At 52.9% G+C, this 8,071-nt stretch overlaps 1 protein-coding gene across 1 annotated transcript in view; it reads left to right on the top strand.

The window, feature by feature from the left end:
- Positions 1–220: 220 nt before the first annotated feature.
- The window catches only part of ESCO1 (establishment of sister chromatid cohesion N-acetyltransferase 1), a 59,395-nt gene continuing 51,544 nt past the window's right edge, over positions 221–8,071 (top strand). Inside the window, exon 1 of the mRNA XM_077492553.1 lies at positions 221–474. The gene's annotated coding sequence lies outside the window, so the exon portion shown is untranslated. The remainder of the gene's footprint in view (positions 475–8,071) is intronic.

Below are 8,071 nucleotides of genomic sequence, written 5' to 3'. Positions count from 1 at the left end.
ATTTCAGCATGCACATAGGACAAGACACCATGAACTATGACAGGACTGCTTTTATTATAAAAAAATACACAGCCCTCCCATCACATGACCATCAGCCAGAGGACCGGGAGCGCGCTCTGCAAGATGAGTACCGGGGAAACACACGGGAGCGAGCTCACAGTATCATGGAAAATCCCAGCAGTGGCGATGGGATCAAAACGAGTCTTGAGCCGCAGTAAGGGGCGGGGCTACAGAAGTAGCAGTGTGCGCATGCTTTGATCGGCTTTACTGACGCTTTACTGCTCCTCCCGGGAAGTTTCTCCTGTCTGACCGAAGCCGGTGATCTCTCAGTGTGTACATTCATACGGTAGGGCTGTGCGCTGCCCTGATACCTCGATACTTCCGGTTATCTGTTCCATAGGAGGTGCTGAGTGAAGGGAGAAGAACCTGATGAGCGAAAAGGGTGGACGGCTCGAGCACTCCCCCATCAGTCCGGTTAGTGTCACTGCTAGGAGGTGTATGTCTTATCTCAGTCAGTGTGGGGATAGTGCTGAGTGTGGGGTACAAGGGGGATAGTGCTGAGTGTGGGGTACAAGGGGGATAGTGCTGAGTGTGGGGTACAAGGGGGATAGTGCTGAGTGTGGGGTACAGGGGGGGGGGGGGTAGTGCTGAGTGTGGGGTACAGGGGGGGGGGGGTAGTGCTGAGTGTGGGGTAAAGGGGGGGTAGTGCTGAGTGTGGGGTAAAGGGGGGGATAGTGCTGAGTGTGGGGTAAAGGGGGGGATAGTGCTGAGTGTGGGGTACAAGGGGGGGATAGTGCTGAGTGTGGGGTACAAGGGGGGGATAGTGCTGAGTGTGGGGTACAAGGGGGGGATAGTGCTGAGTGTGGGGTACAAGGGGGGGATAGCGCTGAGTGTGGGGTACAAGGGGGGGGGATAGCGCTGAGTGTGGGGTACAAGGGGGGGGATAGCGCTGAGTGTGGGGTACAAGGGGGGGGGATAGCGCTGAGTGTGGGGTACAAGGGGGGGGATAGCGCTGAGTGTGGGGTACAAGGGGGGGGTAGTGCTGAGTGTGGGGTACAAGGGGGATAGTGCTAAGGGTGGGGTACAGGGGGGGATAGTGCTGAGTGTGGGGTACAAGGGGGGGATAGTGCTGAGTGTGGGGTACAAGGGGGGGATAGTGCTGAGTGTGGGGTACAGGGGGGGGATAGTGCTGAGTGTGGGGTACAAGGGGGGGGATAGTGCTGAGTGTGGGGTACAAGGGGGGGGGGGATAGTGCTGAGTGTGGGGTACAAGGGGGGGGGATAGTGCTGAGTGTGGGGTACAAGGGGGGGGGGATAGTGCTGAGTGTGGGGTACAAGGGGGGGGATAGTGCTGAGTGTGGGGTACAAGGGGGGGGATAGTGCTGAGTGTGGGGTACAAGGGGGGGGGATAGTGCTGAGTGTGGGGTACAAGGGGGGGGGGGATAGTGCTGAGTGTGGGGTACAAGGGGGGGGGATAGTGCTGAGTGTGGGGTACAAGGGGGGGGGGATAGTGCTGAGTGTGGGGTACAAGGGGGGGGGATAGTGCTGAGTGTGGGGTACAAGGGGGGGGGGATAGTGCTGAGTGTGGGGTACAAGGGGGGGGGGGATAGCGCTGAGTGTGGGGTACAAGGGGGGGGGGATAGCGCTGAGTGTGGGGTACAAGGGGGGGGATAGCGCTGAGTGTGGGGTACAAGGGGGGGGATAGCGCTGAGTGTGGGGTACAAGGGGGGGGATAGCGCTGAGTGTGGGGTACAAGGTGGGGGATAGCGCTGAGTGTGGGGTACAAGGTGGGGGATAGCGCTGAGTGTGGGGTACAAGGTGGGGGATAGCGCTGAGTGTGGGGTACAAGGGGGGGATAGCGCTGAGTGTGGGGTACAAGGGGGGGATAGCGCTGAGTGTGGGGTACAAGGGGGGGATAGCGCTGAGTGTGGGGTACAAGGGGGGGATAGCGCTGAGTGTGGGGTACAAGGGGGGGATAGCGCTGAGTGTGGGGTACAAGGGGGGGATAGCGCTGAGTGTGGGGTACAAGGGGGGGATAGCGCTGAGTGTGGGGCACAAGGGGGGGATAGCGCTGAGTGTGGGGCACAAGGGGGGGATTAGCGCTGAGTGTGGGGTACAAGGGGGGGATTAGCGCTGAGTGTGGGGTACAAGGGGGGGGATTAGCGCTGAGTGTGGGGTACAAGGGGGGGATTAGCGCTGAGTGTGGGGTACAAGGGGGGGGATTAGCGCTGAGTGTGGGGTACAAGGGGGGGGATTAGCGCTGAGTGTGGGGTACAAGGGGGGGGATTAGCGCTGAGTGTGGGGTACACGGGGAGGGGATTAGCGCTGAGTGTGGGGATTAGCGCTGAGTGTGGGGTACACGGGGGGGATTAGCGCTGAGTGTGGGGTACACGGGGGGGATTAGCGCTGAGTGTGGGGTACACGGGGGGGGGATTAGCGCTGAGTGTGGGGTACACGGGGGGGGATTAGCGCTGAGTGTGGGGTACACGGGGGGGGGGGGGATTAGCGCTGAGTGTGGGGTACACGGGGGGGGGGGATTAGCGCTGAGTGTGGGGTACACGGGGGGGGGGGATTAGCGCTGAGTGTGGGGTACACGGGGGGGGGGGATTAGCGCTGAGTGTGGGGTACACGGGGGGGGATTAGCGCTGAGTGTGGGGTACACGGGGGGGATTAGCGCTGAGTGTGGGGTACACGGGGGGGGATTAGCGCTGAGTGTGGGGTACACGGGGGGGATTAGCGCTGAGTGTGGGGTACACGGGGGGGGATTAGCGCTGAGTGTGGGGTACACGGGGGGGGGATTAGCGCTGAGTGTGGGGTACAAGGGGGGGGGATTAGCGCTGAGTGTGGGGTACACGGGGGGGGGGATTAGCGCTGAGTGTGGGGTACACGGGGGGGGGGGATTAGCGCTGAGTGTGGGGTACACGGGGGGGGGGGATTAGCGCTGAGTGTGGGGTACACGGGGGGGGGGGGATTAGCGCTGAGTGTGGGGTACACGGGGGGGGGGGATTAGCGCTGAGTGTGGGGTACACGGGGGGGATTAGCGCTGAGTGTGGGGTACACGGGGGGATTAGCGCTGAGTGTGGGGTACACGGGGGGGATTAGCGCTGAGTGTGGGGTACACGGGGGGGATTAGCGCTGAGTGTGGGGTACACGGGGGGGATTAGCGCTGAGTGTGGGGTACAAGGGGGGGGGGATTAGCGCTGAGTGTGGGGTACAAGGGGGGGGGGATTAGCGCTGAGTGTGGGGTACAAGGGGGGGGGGATTAGCGCTGAGTGTGGGGTACAAGGGGGGGGGGGATTAGCGCTGAGTGTGGGGTACAAGGGGGGGGGGGATTAGCGCTGAGTGTGGGGTACAAGGGGGGATTAGCGCTGAGTGTGGGGTACAAGGGGGGGGGGATTAGCGCTGAGTGTGGGGTACAAGGGGGGGGGATTAGCGCTGAGTGTGGGGTACACGGGGGGGGATTAGCGCTGAGTGTGGGGTACACGGGGGGGATTAGCGCTGAGTGTGGGGTACAAGGGGGGGATTAGCGCTGAGTGTGGGGTACAAGGGGGGGATTAGCGCTGAGTGTGGGGTACAAGGGGGGGGATAGCGCTGAGTGTGGGGCACGAGGTGACATGAGTCATGTCTGCATAGAAGTGGGGGAATGTAGTCCTCTACGAGGTCCCCTAGGATCCTCCACTCCTGGAATGTGTCACCAATGTTCACCATGCTTTTTGCTGCTCTCATGGTGGCCTTGTGGTTTGGTCCTCCAGGAATGTAGATCATGCCACTCAAAGAGATCTCAGAATAGATATTCCCTGAAGCCGACCCCCGGGATACAGGTACATTCCATTGGTAAACTCCATCACATACACTGATCAGCCGTAACTTTAGGGTCACCCACCTAAAATTCAGTAGGTCCCACTTTTGCGGCCAGAACAGCCCCAACCCATCAAGGCATGGACACCACTAGACCTCTGAAGGTATGTTGTGGTATCTGGCACCAAGCCGTCAGTAGCAGATCCTTTAAAGCAGAGCTCCATTCGCTGTAATCCAAATTTTTTTTTTTTTTTTTTTTTATTTTTTTTAAAAGCTCCCCTATAATTTTTATTGTACATTTAACCACTTGCTGCCCCCCCATATAGCAATATGACATCGGCAAAGTGGTTGCAATATATCTTGACCAGACGTCATATGACGTCTCCAGGATATCAGGCCGCTGCGCGCTCCTGTCGGCCACGCATTGCAGCGATAGTTGTTGCGGTGTGACACATCGCAACTCCGATCTAGGTAAAGGTTCTCTGACAGAGACTCTCTACCACTTGATCAGCCGTGTCCAATCACGATTGATCACGATGTAACAGGAAGAGCCGTTGATCAGCTTTTCCTCACTCGTGTCTGTCAGATGCAAGTAGAGGAGAGCTGATCGACTGCTCTACTGATTGGGGGGGGGGGGGGGGGGGGGAGTGCTGTGCTGATTGATTATCAGTGCAGCCCCCCCCAACCCCCGAGAATGCCCACATTGGACAACCAGGGATGCTAATCAGTTCCCACAATGGGGATCACTGATTGGCAGGCATTGTTTGGCACTGACATCCATCAGTACCATCCATTAGTGCCCATCTGTGCCACCTCATCGGTGCCCTTCAATGCAGCCCCATCAGTGAACGAGAAAACATACTTGTTTACAAAGTTTTACATCTTTTTTTTTTTTTTTTAACAGAAAATAAAAATCCCAGAGGTGATCAGATACCACCAAAAGAAAGCTCTATTTGTGGGAACAAAATGGTAAAAATTTAGTTTGGGTACAGTGTTGTATGACCGCGCAGTTGTAATTCAAAATGAGACAGCACTGAAAGCTGAAAATTGGTCTGGGCAGGAAGGTGTATACCGTAATTGTCCAGTATTGAAGTTGTTAAATTGGAATAATATTCATGGTGGTTAGTTTTAAACCTTTAAAAATGTACCTGATCTCGGTAGCGGGCAGGTGGCCATGTATGATGTGGGCATCTGAAGCCTACTTGTGTCTTTTTCCGGGACTTGGTGCAGCTGGATACCCAGCGTGCGCCTCCCAATCTCGCGTCTGAGCACTGATGACAAAGCACGGCTGTTATGTAATTTTCAAAAAATGCAAGATGTTATTAGGCTTCCCAAAAGTGGTTTTAAAGACACAAGGTTTGCCTTCTGTGTGCAGCAGCCCCCCTAATACTTACCTGAGCCCCCTCTCAATCCTGCAATGTCCGCAAGAGCATTGCCTCTCCAAGGACTCGCACTCCTGTTTGGCTTTTGGCAGCAGTGGGAGCCATTGGCTCTCGCTGCTGTCAATCACAGCCAGTGAGCCAGTCGGGAGATGGAGGGGGCGGGGCTGAGCTGCAGCTCCATGTGTGAATGGACACAGAGCCGCGGGTCTTGAGCACGCCTGCTTGGGTTCCCCCATGGGGAGGAGGATCTGAGCTGCTCTGTACAAAACATTGGAAGTTTTAAAAAAAAAAAAAGACTGTAACTGTGCTTTAAAGTACTTCTAAAGGCAGACAAAAAAAAAACCTCTCTGCATGCAGCTTCCACTGTAGCCCCCCCCCCTTAATACTTACCTGAGCCGGATCCAGTGACGTGCACAAGAGCTGAGGCTCTGTCAGGTCTCTCACTCCTTATTGCCTCCTGCTGTTGTTAATAAGAGCCAATGAAGAGGGGGTGGGGCTAAGTCCCGCTCTCTTTGTTTTATTGACACTCAGAGAAGGGCTAAAGAGTAAGCACAGAGGGGGGGGGTTGAGCAGGAGTGGGTAAAGCCAGGAGTGCCAGCGTAGGATTGGGGCTGCTCTATCCAAAACCATTGCACAGGCAGGTAAGTATGACATGTTTGTTATTTAAAACCAAAAGAAAGCCTTTAGTATTACTTTAAGAGTCCTGAGTAATTTCTGATAAAATGAATTCAGTGCAAAATAAAGGCAACGGGTTTTGGGGGCCAAATATACCGCCCCGTTCATCAGAGCTACAGGCATGAATCAATTCTGTCACTAAATGAACTTGCCCTCTGTTTGGTGATTGCATTGGGTTATGTGTGTGCATTCTCAACTCTAGGTCCTTGTACTTGTTCCTGTAGGTGATCCCCATTTTGGGGAATGCTTCTAAACCAGGGCTGGTGTGCCCGGTGACATTTTTAGTGACCCTTAGAAATTCTGAATCCAGCACCGTCTGCTCTTGTGTTTTTGAAGTCTTCCAGCTTTAAGCAGCCCAGCCCCCCAATGACACATACAGTTCTGCTCCTCGGCCATTCTGTGAACGGGCTCTTGCTGCCTTCTGGGATACGTGATGAGGTTCTCCAAGGAAAGAAAGGGAAGTTGCTTGAGTATGACTCTTCATTCTGGCCTAGGCTTAAATGGCAGTGGGAGGTGAGGACACCTAGAAGACACCCAGAAATAGCAGAACCCTCTATTATTATTATTATTATTATTATTATTATTATTATTATTGTAGAGGGCAGGCAGAGCATTGGAACTTAAGTCTATTTTCAGACTACGTTTAAGCTTAAAGTAATTGTAATGTTTTTTTTTTTATTAAATTAAAATAAAACATTTTTATACTGACCTGGTATTGCACAGAGCGATCCCTTATCTCTTCTTCTGCAGTCTCCCACTGTCGGTGGCTGCACCTGTTTGCCTGTGGGTGGACTCTTTGCAAGCCATGTAGTGAGAGAGCACTTGTGCAGATGAGCTCCCGAGATGGGCTGTGTGTGTGTCCATAGACACACAGTGTGGGTCCCTGCTCCCTCCTCACGGCAGCAGGAGCCAATGGCTGCCGCTGCTTTCAGAGTTTCCTGTGAGAGGAGGACAGGAACAGTGCTGAGAGAGGACTTGGGTAAGGGTTGGGGGGGTTTGTGGGACAAGTAGTGGAAGTTCTTTTTACCTTTTTAATGCAGGGCTTTTTCTGGAAAAGATCTATATGAATGTGTTACGTACGCCTGACCCCTGCACTGCGTGGTACTTTCCATATCTGAACACTGCATTACTTACTCCTGAACTCTACTCTCTTGTGTTACCACTAACCCACAAACTCTTCAAACCTTTTTTTTTTTTTACATTTTAACCTTGCTAGGTTATTGCCTTTTAAAAAATGTAAGTGCACTGCACAACAGTGATCTTCGATCTCTTCCATGTTCTCAGCCTCTCCAAGGTTGCCCACCCTTGTTGTAGCCTCTTATGGCTGCTTCCTGTCTACATGCACTTGCTCCAGCATCTGCAGCACATTGTTGCTCTGGACTAATTACTGATTTGAGTACTAAATCTTCCTAGGATTAAATGGACATTGCACTTGGGTAGGGTTGTGGCTGGGAGTGGAGTAAGCTACAATATTATTATTACAGGAGTCGGTAATGATGAGGTCGTGAGCCAGTGAGAGCTGCGGGGGACCCAGAAGATCCACAATCCCCAAATTTTTGGATTCCCTTTGGAATTCACAGACGATTTCTCAGGATCAGAGAGGTGCTAGCAGTAAGTACCATGTTTATATTTGTTCTCTAAGGCCTGGACATCCACATCAGCGGGATTTTTCATGTGACTTAACAGTTCAAAGTCGCACTCCATTTGTGGCAATAAAACCATTCAAATTTGCAGGTAATGGTTCCTGCACTATTTCTGTGCGATTTACCATGACGTCTGTTAAATGAAGTATCACAGATGTCAGCAAGACGCACATGAAATCTGATAGTCGGCTTTAAAGTCGCACTGGTGTGAACCAGAGCTAATGGGGCTGGATTGATTTCAAGTGATTTTAAATAACTATTATAACATTTTTTAATAATTCCACTATGTTAGCCAATAAAGGGGTATCCCTTTAAAAACCCAAATATTCTACACTGATAAAACAAGAAGATCTTCTATGTAAGAGGCGAGCAGAGGGATGTTGCTTTGGGTTCCTAAGGTTGCATGCCTACGGGCTCCAGTGATGGGAATTCAGCCTCGATTGCACTGTTTTACTGGCAAGCTCAGCTGAACATTATCTCTCCAAATGTACTGTACTTTACAGCTTGTGAAGCTTGAAAAGTGGCCAGTTCTGTGTAGTGTACTTGATTAACACATGTCAGTTCTGTTTTATAG

Source organism: Lithobates pipiens, unplaced genomic scaffold, assembly GCF_037356315.1.
Source record: "Lithobates pipiens isolate NorthernLeopardFrog02 unplaced genomic scaffold, aLitPip1_a1.2 Scaffold_19, whole genome shotgun sequence".
Classification (NCBI taxonomy): domain Eukaryota; kingdom Metazoa; phylum Chordata; class Amphibia; order Anura; family Ranidae; genus Lithobates; species Lithobates pipiens.
Note: the sequence above shows the minus strand (reverse complement) of the source record. Positions and strands in the feature narration are given on the sequence as shown.